A 14,522-nucleotide genomic window follows, 5' to 3' on the forward strand; every position below is an offset into this window, starting at 1 on the left:
GGTTGAACCTCCATGACGTGCCCAAAGGGGGAGTGGACCTGTTATGTGATTGAGTTACACGAGGCAGGGAAGCCAATATTCTTGTTGTTGTTGAGCGGGATAATGCTTCCTTGCCGTAAACTTGTTTTAACATTTCGTAGGTTTCCACAGCTGTTTTGCCCAATTTGAGGCAAAATTTAATGTTAATTCTTTGCTCCATTTTCACTTCAACAATAGAAATTTAAGAGGTACGTTTTAATGCGCCTTTCCACGAGAACCACTTACTTCAGAATGGCGCTGATTGCGCCGCCCATGCACAAGAAAACGCTTTTCAATATGCAACCATGAGCACCATCTTCCGACTCTTTGTTCTCCTACAGTTACGTCAGTACTGGAAATTAATAGCTGAACCTTGTATATCAATCTTTCTCAGAAAATATCCCATATAGGCGTTTCTCCTTTAGTAGATTTCGGGTGCTTTACTTTACAAAAACTTGACTTATCGTTACAACTACAAAAGCAAATTGAAAAAGATCTGCAGAGTTTAGACTTTTCTCTTGATATAAAAATGCATCTAAAAACTCATATTACATTGTAGAGACATTAGGTATTTTTTGGGAAGGCAGGAAAGATGAAAAATATGCAACGCCCCTCCGCCAGGAATCGAGCCACGGACCTCTCAATTACACGCTGAGCGTGCAGACCACTACACTACGAAGGCTCGCCAAGAAGGCGGGAGAAATACCTTATAACTTTGTATCCCTGCAAGGAAATAATAATAAAAAAAAAACCCAAAAAACTATTAATGCGATAAAAATGATTAATATGTTCTTAATTACATTTAAAGAAATAATCATTCGATGTTAATAAATCAAAGCTTTGGCTAACGAATTTTTACAGTAAATTCATTTTAATAAAATTGGTAGGAACTTCTGTCGACAAGTAAATTAAATATACTTTAAAATTAATTCTAAGCATTGAAGTTCTTACATATAATATTAAGGTTATCTTAAATTCACCATAATTCTTTTATGTAATTTAAACACGGCAAATTTTCCTTAAAGTTCTTTTGCGTATTATTTTAATTTGCCATATGACTGACTGTTGCTTGAAGCATTAGATCAAACGTCTAAAATAACAGAGAGGAATATTACTCAGCAGAGCAATTTTGGAATGCCAATTATACTTTTAAAAAGAAGATATCTAACTGTATATGTGAAACAACCTCAAGAAAAATTTAAAAGTCAAATGCTCTCAAATAAATTCAATACAGACCTCAAACTTCGAGCAGTTTAATCTTCTTCAACAACTTTGCATCGTTTCCACAAATATCTTTCATCTAACTGTAACCACGAGTGGCAAATATGTCTTCCCTTCCTGAATTTCACCTAGCGCATTCACGTTCGAAATTCCGTTGTTTGCTGAAGCAGCAGGGTTTAGGCATCGATTCCCAGAGATCAATTTTTCACTTGCTGATCGGATTACTTTGGATTAACGACGGCTGGACAAATGAGGTCGACCCTTTATCGATAGAAACGCCGGCGCAAAAGTCTCACTTTCTGCATAAATAAGAGGATAAAGTTTTCAAGAATGTTTAGAAACAAATATCTTCCGCCTCGACACAAATGCGAATTTCGTATAATAAAAGTATTTTATTTCATGATATAATACTTCAGATTTAGTTCGATGAATTTTAAGCTTAAATCATTTATTCTTTGTTTTTGTGCCAGTGAAAAAAAACGCATTATACAGAATATCCCCAGGATGTCCTATTTAAGTCTCAACATCCCTAGACATACTTAGGATATCCTGAATATGTTAATTCCCAGATATCCTGAGGACATCGTAATTTAACATCCTGAGGATGTCTTGTTTAAGTCGCAATGTTCCGGAATATGTGAGGATGTCCTGAAGATATTGATACTCAAACATCCTGAGGACTTCACCAGTTTCACATCCTCAGATATTTATACTGTATTTTCCGGAGGACTTCTGTTGTAAAATATTCAGAGGATATTTGTTCTCAAATCTACCAATTTCAGTTTTTTGTCATTGCTCATCTGAAAGCATGTACATACTTTAATTGCATAAGTATTTTGCAAAGATTTGTTTCTAAATGCTGCTCAATAAAAATATCGATATTCAGGTTATTCTTGTTATTAGCCCGAAGGGACAATTTGCCGAATCTAGTTAAGTTACCTTGTGTATTTATTTAATGCTGTAAATATGTAATCCTTATGCTATACTATGTCATATCATGTTGCAATGCTGTGTCATGTTATGTCTACGCTGCGCTATGATATGTCATCATGCAATGTCCACATGTCGCATAGGTCATGCCGCACTGTGAATTGTAAGTTGTAAATATGTAACCTCAAATGTTATGTCGCTATGGCGTATCTATGATTAGCTATGTTATGTCGCTATACTATGTCCACCTGTCGTGTAAGTTATATTACGTTGTGTATTTAATGTTGTAAATGTGTTATGTCGCTATGTAATGACTATACTATATCACGTCGAATGCTATGCTATGTCTATGCTGAGCTATGTTATGTCGCCATGCAATGCCCTCCTGTCGTGTAGGTAATGCAAAGCTAGGTATTTTATGTTGTAAACAGGTTATGCTCTAGATGGAACGGGTTCCGGACTATACCCGATTAGTCTTTGAAAGCCGTCCGGGTGTCCGGCACTGCCGTCACCTGTATGAAACGGGTTCCGGACTATACCCGAGTAGTCTTTGAAAGCCGTCCGGGTGTCCGGCACTGCCGTCACCTGTATTATTATATTTAAAGAAATTAAATAATGAAGAAACTGCATGAATGCATGTATGTTTCTCGCATTGTGATAAAACGATGGTACCTAGGGCCATCCAATTTTGTATAACGTACTTCTCCACACGAATATGAGCATCAGGAAGACCAAATTTGGAATTTGTTTTATTATTTATTTCATATTTTGTAAAGTATTTATCATAAGAAATTCAGCTATTTGAAAGCGAGCAATGACAACATTGTACAGGGAAAAAAAAAAAAAAAAAAAAAAAAAAAAAAAAAAAAAAACACGTTTTTGTTTCCAGCGCGCGAAACCGAGTATCGGAAATTCTAATGCTATGCTCATTTAAAAATTATTTTGCGATATTGCTGTTGGACTGAATTTTATGCTTTAAATGCGAAGAACAGGATATTTAATAAATAAAGGTAGCTAACAAAACGTTAAAAAAAGGCCTCTTTGGGCGTAATATAAAATCTGAAAGCTTTTTTCGTTATTTATTCTAACTGCTTTTTTTTCTGGCATTAAAAAATTATTTAGGCATCGGAAAATATTTTCAATGGATTAGCAGTTTCTAGAATATTTACTAGATTCTAAATAACATATATTTTTTACAAAAAATTTACTAATTTCTAAATAACATATATTTTTTACAAAAAATTTACTAAATTCTATATAACATATATTTTTTACAAAAAATTTACTAATTTCTAAATAACATATATTTTTTACAAAAAATTTACTAATTTCTAAATAACATATTTTTTACAAAAAATTTACTAAATTCTAAATATAACATATATTTTTTACGAAAAATTTACTAAATTCTAAATAACACATATTTTTTTACAGAAAATTTACTAAATTCTAAATTATTAGTATATTTAAAAATTATTTTTAAATGATTATTTAAAATATTATTTTTACTATATTTAAAAAAATTATTTAGGCATCTGAAAATATTTTCAATGATTTAGCAGCTTCTAAAATATTTACTAAATTCTAAATAACATATTTTTTACAAAAAATTGCATAAATTGCTTGCCTAATTACTTGCAGATTACAAACGTTACTATAAATGTAGGGAAAATTAGAAGCTGGCAGCCAAACTATATGAATCGATTAAGTGTAACAATGCATCTAACTTATATGCCTAAAGAAAAGCTTTTTGTAAATGATCTTGAAAGGGAAGCTAGCTACATTTACGTTAAGCGTGGAGAAAACTCCAAAATTCCATTTTGTCAGCCCTTCATTCTCCCTCTCTCTGCCAGTATGTATTCCTGGAAACGACTAAAATTTCGAAGTTTTAGCTAATTCGTCACGGTTGAGAGTTAAAAAGGGATTTGAAATAAAATGAAAATGAGCTTAGAAATGGGCAAAAAAGTAGTAAAATGTAGTTTGCTTACCGAAACAAAATATTATCTTTTCTAGAGGGAAGAGAATATGCAGATGAAAAAAATATCCTTGCACGAAACATAAACATAAACGTTTCAGAACGAAGTTGCAGTTACCGAAAAATGATTCTTAAACATTAAAAATGATTCTTGATTCTTGATTCTTAAATTCTTGATTCTTAAACATTAAAAATGAAAAATTGAGCTTGCATTTGAAGTACTGTTATAAAGTATTTTCTCCCTCCTTTCCGCATGCCTTCGTTGTGTAACTGGAAGCATACTCGAAGTGTATTAAAGAGGTCCAGGGTTCGAGTCCCGGCGAAGGCACTGTACACTTTTCACGTCTCTTGCTTCAAAATAACCTGATGACTCTATACTGAAATCGGTCACGTGAAGTAAAATTTTCTGACTATAGGCAGGATTGAAGATAATTAATACAATAAATAATCAGTACAAAAGTTTTAAATCTATGAATTAAAAAGTAAAGGAAGGACATATATATTAGTATTATTTTTGTATTTTTATAGATTGTATTTAGTTTATTTTAGTTTACTTGCATAATTCGTGTCGGGGAAGTTCCAAATAGGCAAAGGGTTTCTTAATTACTTCGATTTTATACTCTTAATTACATTAGCAATGTACTCTTAATTAAAATATTTGTTTCCTAGTCGATTTACTTACTAAATTTCTCAAAATTTGTTCATATTTATATTTCTTGTTTAAGCAATTCACTACTTTTGGTTTTACTTTTGGTTTTTAATAATTTACCTATGCCTATACGGATGGCGAAACATGAATTGAATAATTGGAGAGTTAGGTTTGGAGGAAACATCCCCTTGGAAAGATTTGTCTACGACCTGCTCAGCAGTTACTCATTTTATGCAATTAATTTAGTCTTAAAAATTTTCACGATTAATTTTTGGATTATTAAATATTTTATCACGTTTTTAGATACTTGCACTTAATTCACATATGATTTCTAAATTTAAATGGTATAGGAAATTAATTCGCAGCAAAAATTAATATTTTATTTATATACAACTGAATTTGCATAGTTTTAAAATTAAATTAGCTTTAGTTTATATTATAGAGAATATTTGTGATATATATAAACTTAAAGCATCTAAGCTTAAAATTAAATTGGAATCAAAACAAGGCAATTCCCTATTAATATTAATAATTGCAACCGTAACTAGGAGGTTTAACACTGTATCTAAGTAAATCAGAATAAAAATTAAAAGTTCATCAATAAAATAAACCTGAAAAATAAAAATGCAAAAAGAAAAAAATAAATAAAAATATGAAAATTAATATCCTTTTCCTGAAACCCTAATTCAGAACTCATCAGGGTGTATATACATATATATATATGTAATAATAAAATTCCATAGTCAAGAATACACTTCAAATTCTAACTGTATGTTCTTTTCATTTTTAATGGCGACGTTCTCTTATTTGAAAGTACGTGGAATTAAATTCACAGCCCCGTAGTCAAGTTGTTTTTTCCGCCTTTTGTACACGTACAGTTATAGAATGTTCTGGAAATATTTAAAGCGAACTGGATTGGGTGACGAGGCTGACGTCATTTCTTGGAAGCTCCGCCTTTCCAGAGGCTAGAAAAAGAATCGCAAAAGGAATATCGGAAATACATATATAAAAAGACTCGCAAAAGGAATATTTTCTTAAATGTCACGATGCAGTAAACTTCATACAAAAAGTTATTAGTAATTCTTTTTATTTACTCCGGATATCTGATTTTGTAACTGCTATTTCTCCTGAATAATAATAAATAGATCCTGTTTTTTAAACTTATCGTCTGATAATTTAAGCTACGACTAAAGCTGGTACATCACAAGGATATATATGTTTTTCATAATTAAAAAACAGTTGCTTTAAGAAAAACGTAATATAATCATGCCTAGTATTTTCGCGCTTTAAAGCTGCTGAAAAATTATTAGTAAAGACATAAAGTAAGAAATTTAGAACAAATTTATCACAAAGGCCAAAAATTGAAATTCATAAGTAATAAATTTCATAAAATCCTTTAAATGTAAAAAAGAATTTAAAAAATGTTAAAACTAAAATACTTCAAACAAGTAATTCTCTAATCAATCATTGAAAATTTCTAATAAATCAATGAAATTTAAAGAATAAAGAATATAAAGGAAGAGGAATTCAGTCAACGTCAATCTTACTCAGGAGGAGGAACATTGGAATCATTTGAAACCTCTCTTCTACAAAAAAAAAAAAAAAAAAAAAAAAAAAAAAAAAATCCTTGCTTTTTGCCAAAATTAGCCGCTGAACCATTCCAATGTATTTTAATTATAATAGTTCACCCAAAAATTCTGTCTCTTCCCCATAGCAAGGAAAATGCAAAGTAAATTCAAATCAAAATTTTACCTGTAAACAAAAATAACTCATTCCAATGACTTGAAAACGTAAGTGAAATAATAATACAATTAATGAAAATTTAAATTAGCAATTGCACTAACTATTTCATATTTCTAATCAACAATTGCACTAATGCCTTTTCTTTCTTCTTTTCACCTTCCCGAACCTTCCCACCCTTCCTTCTTTTTGGAAAGCAAATTTATAATTATTCTATTTTCATGCACAGTTATTTAAAACTAAGGCAAAAAACATAAAATAATTACTAAGCATTAAGCAGACATATCCTTATCGATCTCATTTGACAATTACACAGCGTGTTTATAGCAGTTTTAATTTCGTTATGTGTACAGTGCGGGGATCTAAAATGTAGCTTCATGTGGATCTAAAAATGTAATCAGGATTTTGTTTGGATCTAAAAAAAAAAAAGATCTGAGTTTTAATTTGTAAGGAATGCTTAATGTACTCAAATAATTTTTTATCAATGTGAAAAAAATATCAAGTTTTAAAACGTAAAAACACATATTTCCGCATTTTTGGCATATTACTAAGCTTCTATCCTGTTAAAAGGATTACAGCGTCTTAGTTTAAATACAAAAAAAAAAAAAAAAAAAAAAAATTTTTGTAATATTATAAAAATTCACACGAAAATGTGAATTTTCTTGCATCAGTCATAATAACAGCCGTACTTGTTGTTTGATTTATTTCAGTGCAACGTCTTTCTAAAGAAAGGCAAGAAATGGATTAGATGAACGATTGAAGTTGAAAAGTCGCAGTAAAATATAAAGACGTGTTTATCTGTGTTAAACTATCATATGATAAAAAAAAAAAAAAAAAAAAAAAATGTGAAAGCTTTCAGATTTTATATTACGCCCAAACGGGGCTTTTTTTTTTTTAGTCCAAAGGGATTTGAATCCCGAAGGACTATTAGTTTCGTTTTGGCATTTTGCGTCGGACTCATAAATGTCGGTTCACTTTTCAAACTGTTGCCACAAAATGTTAGAGACCTGCATTATATTTGAAGAAATTAAATAATGAAAAATCTGCATAAATGTATGTATATTTCTCGTATTGTGATAAAACAACGGTACATAGAGTCATCGAATTTTGAATAACGTAATCCTCCAACGAATATGAGCATGTGGAAGACCAAATTTGAAATTTGTTTTATGATCGATTTCCTATTTTTTAAAACTTTGACGAATTTTTGATTAACAAACTCAAGGATTTCAAAGCGAGCAATGGCAACGTTGTGCAGAAAAAACATTTTTATCTCCAGCGCGTGAGTCTCTGTATCGGAAATTCTAAAGATATGCTCGTTTTAAAACTATTTTGCGATATTGCTGTTGCACTGGATCTTATGGTTTAAGTGCGAGGAACATGATATTTAATAAAGAAAGGTAACACACAAAATGTTAAAAAACACCCCTTTGGACGTAATTTAAAATCTAAAACATTTCAGATTTTTTTTTTTTTTTTTTTGTTTTTTGTTTTTTGTTTTTTTTTTGACGTTTCGTGTGCTGCCTTCATTTATTAAATATCATGTTCTTCGCACTTAAAACATAAATTTCAATTCAACAGCAATATCACAAAACATTTAAAAACAGCTTATCATTCAAATTTCCGATAGACAATCTCAAGCGCTGGAGATAAAAATTTTCTTTTTCTCGCTGTACAGTGTTGCCATTGCTCGCTTTGAAATTGTTCAGTTTGTTAATAAAACAATTCATTAGCGTTTTACAAAATATGAAAGAAATAATAAAACAAATTCCAAATTTGGGCTTTCAGATCCCCGTATTCGAGTGGGGTCTACCTTATTCAATATTTGATGTCTCTAGGTATCGTCGTTTTTCACAGTGCGAGAAACATACACACATTCATGCAGATTCTTCATTATTTAATTAATTTAAATATAATGCGGGGCCTTTATATTTGGTGGCAATAATCTGAAAAGTGAAACGACGTTTCTAGTGATTCAACGCAAAATGCCAAAACGAAATTAATAGCCCTTCTGGGCGAATTGTCCCCTTTGGGCTAAAATGGAACATTATATGGCACATGTGTTGAACAAGTTGAAATCATGGGATAAACCAGTTCGGACTTGCTCATTTGATTTGCACGCATTCGCATGATCGTGTCTTTAATTTATAATATTAAGAGATAATTGTAAGAAAATTTGTGATAACGAAAAGCGAAAAATGTCTGCTATAATTATTTAGTAATTTTCGTTTTTTAAATATTTACTTATATTTTAGTTATGTATAATACTATTCTCATTTCTATATTATGCTAATAAACGCTTTACGAGCGAGAAATCTGTACAGGTAATCGCAAGTACAGTTTACGTAATCGTAAGTATCGTAAGTTTGTGAAGGTTAATCCTAAGTATAGTACAAAACTATTTTCTCTGTAAATTTTTATGTCAAAGACTTATTTTTTCAAGCGATGGTATATTTGAAAACAATTGTGATAGTTGTATAGTGCAACAAGCATTTCTTTCACTACTTCTTGACAGAGCCCTTTTCCCATGGCAGATATTCTTTTTACTAAAACATATGGTTGAAGCAGGTGAAGTGAGGGATAGCATTTATAAAACTTCGAATTTTTAAAAATTATAAAAATTATTAGTCCAAAGGGATTTGAATCCCGAAGGACTATTAGTTTCGTTTTGGCATTTTGCGTCGGACTCATAAACGTCGGTTCACTTTTCAAACTGTTGCCACAAAATGTTAGAGTCCTGCATTATATTTGAAGAAATTAAATAATGAAAAATCTGCATAAATGTATGTATATTTCTCGTATTGTGATAAAACAACGGTACATAGAGTCATCGAATTTTGAATAACGTAATCCTCCAACGAATATGAGCATGTGGAAGACCAAATTTGAAATTTGAAATTTGTTTTATGATCGATTTCCTATTTTTTAAAACTTTGACGAATTTTTGATTAACAAACTCAAGGATTTCAAAGCGAGCAATGGCAACGTTCTGCAGAAAAAACATTTTTATCTCCGGCGCGTGAGTTTTTGTATCGGAAATTCTAAAGATATGCTCATTTTAAAACTATTTTGCGATATTCCTGTTGAATTGAATTTTATGGTTTAAGTACGAAGAACATGATGTTTAACAAATAAAGATAACGCACAAAACGTTAAAAAAACGTAATTTAATTTGGACGTAATTTAAAATCTGAAACATTTCAGATTTTTTTTTTATTTTTTTTATTTGTTTGTTTACATCCAACGTTTAAACATTAAGAAGTTCAGTAGGTACGACATGAAAAAATACTTATGCAATCTGTGTAACAAAAATTGAAAATTGTCAGGCATAAATAAAATACAGTGGCAATATTTTTAATGAAGATGTAGTAATCTTACTTGCCAGTAAAAAAGACTGAACATATACAGGGCCCGGACTAAGGGCATGATTTTAATTTAATTGCGAAAATACTCGTTTACAAAATTTCTCAGTTCGATATTAGCCTGCAAAAACTTCTATATTTTCAAAGCTTGTCCATCGATGACGCAACTATAATAGCTTATCATGAAATATATGCAAGTTGTATACGCGATAAATTGTCACACATTGTAATCCGGACGCGATACGAGTTGTTTACTCTTCTGAAACTCCCGTTTCTAGCTGCACTCTCCAACACAGAGCTACGCACTCATACAGTGTTCCATTCCTCGGATCTCGCATACGCTCTACAAATTACCCGACTAATAAATACGATATCCCAATGCAAAAAACAGTGTCACTCGAACTATATTTGCATTTTCAAATCTCGCGCGGCCCACCAGCGGCAGAGTGGTAAAGTCGCTGAACACTGATAGTTCGGTTCGGGGTTCGAATTCCGGCGAATGGGCGTTTCCGGTGTTGTCCCCATGTGTATACGAGCCAGTTTTGCTTAAAAAGTCCTGCACAAAGGCATTCCTCCTCTTTAGCAGATTGAGATTAAAATATTAATTAATAAAATTAATGTATAAGATTGAGTGCTTAACTATAATTAAATACGTATACCATATACCGTCAAATATCATGTTGCACACTGGGAGAAGCTGAGCACCGATTAATAGGGAATCTAAACTGCATCTAAAATTTTCTACTTAAATTCTAGTTTATCTTCTGTCGAATTTAATATAAATCACAATATAATGTTCTTTTTAATTTAGTATAAATAAAACCTAATTTAACATGCCTGCATTTAAAACAGTCACTTGCGAACCCAAAGGTGCGCGGCGCGATCCCAGCTGACGGAAAATTATCATGCATTCATAGAATTTGCATTTATACGTAGATTCCGCCACCACTGTTACCAATTAACAAAGTATGCTCTTCGGATAATTCAAGAACAAAATTTAAATGTCTAATACATACCCAGTGATTTCGACAAGCATCCTTTCATTTTAAAACACTTTTTAAAAATTTGTTTGACATAAATTGAATATTTAGCTAAAAATATCTCATATTATTTCACAGAAATACCTCACTTGTAAAAGAAATGGTATGTTAAGACTAAATGAGTTCAAAAAGTGTTGCTTTGCAAAGAACTAAAGGAGTTTCCTGTTGACTAAGCACACAGTCTTGTTTTCTCTTTAAATATATAGAAAATGAGGTAGTTTGAGCCGCTTAACACGATCTGTATGTCTTTTATTTCTAATAGAATAATTTATTTCTAATTTATTTCTATTAGAATAATTATTTAATTATTTCTATTAGAATAAAAGAAGGATCAGAAACATACGGGGCAAAATTCATTAAACATTTTATAGACGTTGAACAACGTTCAGCCAAATTTGATTATTTTGATGATGATTTATAAGCAATTTACAGTAAATGAGTATTTCATTGTATGTAAATTAAACAAAAAATTTGCAAAGAAAAAATCACTATTCATTTGCAATTGCTTAACAAAAGCGAATGTTTTTTTGGAATTCGCAAACTTCACCAATGAAATCACTGCATCGATTAAATCGACAATTTAATAAAAAGAAAAAAAATGTTTTGATGTATAAGTGGTGACTATGGAATAAAAAGAGTCCTAATTTTTTTAATCTTAAAAATAAAATAAAATAAAATAAAAGACGTCCGTTTGGCTAAAAAAATAAAGAACTTTAAAAAAAGGTTTTTCAAATTAAAAAAAAAAAAAAAAAAAAAAAAAAAAAACAGTGTTTGAAATGAATGGGAAAGTTTAAATAAAACGTAAGTTAAATACACAGATTTCTTATGATAAGCAGCCGACTCATCCGAAACATTAAACTTTTACGAGACAGAAAATTTAATATTTAATGCAGTTAAAATAAGTCCCGAATCCCAAATCTGAAAAGTTTTCGAATGACATGTATAATAAAATATTAATTAATAAAATTAATGTATATTTATGCAAAATGAAGGATCGAATAATATAACACTTAGCTGCATTATTTTGAAACTATTTCTGTTCGAATAAAAATTGTTCTTCGCAGAAATAAAATCATATTCATTGGTAGGCGCATAACCATTTAAAAACGCATTGTTTATGTTTATTGCCATTTCATAAAATATCGCTATGTAATATCTAATTAATGTAAAGTTTAATTAACATTAATATTTAACTTATAAATCTTTTTCCCTGTTGCAACAATTTAATGTCGTACCAGACATGTATAAGATATAGTTTCAAAAGTATTAAATTATACCCATTTTTTGCTGCATTTCATTTAATTTTATTTCCTCGAACTTCCTTACAGATATATTTCTCATTTAATCAATTCAGTTCTGAGACTTAACGTTTGGTTCAATTGCGTAAAAAGGCACTGAATTTGGTGCACAAACTGAATTTATTATTCTGCTAAGAGTTTCAAATGAAACAAATGGTGGCCTCGTTAGGCCTAGCGCCACTTAAACTTTTAAATTGTTGATAATTCAACAACTATTGCATGCAGATTAATTAAAGTCCTAAAAACATTAAAGGGAACGTAACAGCAATATAATTCAATCACTTTGAAAGCAAAAATTGCACAATTTACTGAGATATAAGAATAAAAATGCTTAGCTCACGGAGCCAGAAAAGAGGGTGAGTATATATACATACAAATTCGGTGTAGCCGATTGGCAATCAGAAAGGAAGGTGCAAAAATACATGTTATAGTAGTTGTAGCAGTCTCATATGCAAATTTTCAACGTTCTACGGTTAAACCGTTTTAGACTTATGCGAGGTACATACACACGTACGTACAAGCGTCACAAAAATTTCTTTTTAAATCCATTGAAAATCTAAAAGGTTTTATCAGTTAGATGTTTAAATCTATTTAAAATTATGCATTTATTTTAAGAAGCACAAATAATTTATGGCTGTATTAAAATTATAAATTATAGCAAAGTTTTATTAAGTTATGCACTATGTAACTGAATGATATTTATGAAATGCAAAAAATATTTAGACGCATTGCAGCAAGTGGTTTATAAATTTTTTTCCTGGTTAATACCAAGCAAGAAAATTTTTTCTGCTGTTTAGATTAATAATTGACAAAAAAGTTAATCATTAGTAAAATTCTGAAACTAATTAAGGACTTTAAAATTTTTATTTAATTTATTACAACATTTAATCAAAACTTCAGAGTTCAGATGAAAGCTTTAGTATTAGCGCCTGTATAATGTCAGAGTGATCTGAAAAATTAACTCATAACTACCTCAGAACACTCTAACTTTGTCTCAAGCTCGTGATAATTGCTGTGATGAATGTTACTCGGAAACATCTTAACTTCTGAAGCAATTAACTTATAAATACGCAGTAAAATACTAAGCCCAGTAAAACACAGTAAAATACACGTTATTATATGCAGTAAAATACAATAATACTGATAGCTAAAACTGAATAAATTTTGATTGTATTTGTCGTTTTATTAAAAAAGAAAGAACTGAATAAATTTTAGGAACGTTACTTAGGAAATAAATTTATTTCTAAACCTGTGTTCGAAAATTCATTTGCGTTGTTAATATTTAAGTTTTCTTATTAAAAGTTTCCACCTTTCTGCCGCCCCCCCAAAAGTGAATTCGCTTCTATTATTAAATAATGAGTTTTCCGAAAATGGAAAAGGATAAATAATGCTTGCCTGAAGCGTTAATAAAAATGAACAGGCATCATACTTAAATCGAATGAATTTTTTTCTATACCGGAATTGGCTGAACTTGACTTTTCAGTATTATTATACATAGATACACATTTAGACTTAAACTTGCTTAATAGATTTAAGCTTAAAGAAGGATACAGATTATAAATAAATTAGATTAGAGGTATATTAGATTATAGATATATATCATAAGATGTAGATGATAAGCTTATGTATAGTCTAAGAGTAAAGAAAAATATACATTCTAGATAAATTAGACTGCATATATGTTAGATTATAGATATAGATCATGGATGTAGATTATAAGCTTATTAATAGATTTAAGAGTAAAGAAAATATAGATTATAGATATATTATATGGCAGAGATATTAGATTGTAGATATAGATCATACATGTAGAGTATAAGCTTATTAATAGTTTTAGGCGTAAAGAAAAATATATAGCTATATTAGATTGTAGATGTAGATTATAAGCTGCTTAATAGATTTAAGCGTTAGGAAAGATATACATTATAGATATATTAGATTTTAGATATAGATCATAGATGTTGATTATAAGCTTGTTTAATAGATTTAAGCGTAAAGGAAAATATATGCATATATAAAATTAAAAGGTAAAGGAGAATAATGTGAATTTCCATCATTCACAAATAGAACCTAGCATTACAAAATAATCTCCTTCTCTCCTGTGGGGCAGGAGGAAAGTGAAGCTTTGTAGGGTCAGAATCATCAATTCATTTGGTATTAATAAATTAATTTTGGTTTTTGTATATTGTTAAATTTTTTAAAATTATTTTCCTAATTATACTGGCGAGGTCAGAAAGTCATCTAATGGAATTGTAAATATTCTTTCCTCTGAGATATGTGCAAAGAGTG

Source organism: Stegodyphus dumicola, chromosome 12 (assembly GCF_044657685.1).
Source record: "Stegodyphus dumicola isolate Sdum_Otavi_A_Nest chromosome 12, ASM4465768v1".
In the NCBI taxonomy this organism is placed as follows: Eukaryota; Metazoa; Arthropoda; class Arachnida; order Araneae; family Eresidae; genus Stegodyphus; species Stegodyphus dumicola.